General features: G+C 38.4%; 1 protein-coding gene across 1 annotated transcript in view; it reads right to left on the bottom strand.

Moving 5' to 3' along the window:
• Positions 1-553: 553 nt before the first annotated feature.
• Positions 554-690, bottom strand: part of MAP3K4 (mitogen-activated protein kinase kinase kinase 4) — a 159,923-nt gene continuing 159,786 nt past the window's right edge. The window contains exon 28 of the mRNA XM_019526945.1: positions 554-583. The gene's annotated coding sequence lies outside the window, so the exon portion shown is untranslated. The remainder of the gene's footprint in view (positions 584-690) is intronic.

Raw genomic sequence — 690 nt, forward strand, 5'->3', positions numbered from 1 at the left:
ACCAAAACAAAACAAAAACACCTCCAGGAAATGTCTTGTGAACAAGCTTGCTGCAACAAACTGCCATATCAGAGACACCACCCTTCACTGCTGTTGACACACGTATTAGCTGGACTGAGCACTGCTCAGTCGTGGGCACTGCTTGGTATGCATGCTGCACTCACCTTTCACTACTAGGTGCATGTACCCACTGAATTAAACTAACTTCACTGCAATCTTGGGTGTCGTAAATGAACAGTCCTGTAGATATCAATTCATACCTCTCTGTAAGCAGGAGAACCCTGAAAACATTTTTAATGATATCACGAAAGGACTCAGCTGGCATTTATAATGGCTGATAAACTCAGCTGCATTGACTACTATGAAAAGTTTCAGCCCAAAGCTGAAAAGCTTCAGGAAAACTTCAGCCCAAGGGACCAAATTTTCCCTTTCCTTTCAGGTGAGAGATGCTGACATAAACTTCATTGTTCACATTTCACCTCAAAATGTCTTGTATTTGCTACAGACATCAGCTGGCTCTCCAGCAAACAAAATAAAGGATGCAGAAAAAAACTTCCTAAAATAAACCATTTATTGAGAAAAACTTGTTTTTTTTAAATTTCATTAAACAGCCTTCTGCATAACAAATCTGAAGCTGGCCCAAAAAACAAAAACAAAAACAAAAAAAACAAACAAAAACAAAACAAAAAA

The sequence above is a fragment of the Gavialis gangeticus genome, unplaced genomic scaffold, assembly GCF_001723915.1.
Source record: "Gavialis gangeticus isolate Ggan-Ray unplaced genomic scaffold, GavGan_comp1, whole genome shotgun sequence".
Lineage (NCBI taxonomy): Eukaryota > Metazoa > Chordata > Crocodylia > Gavialidae > Gavialis > Gavialis gangeticus.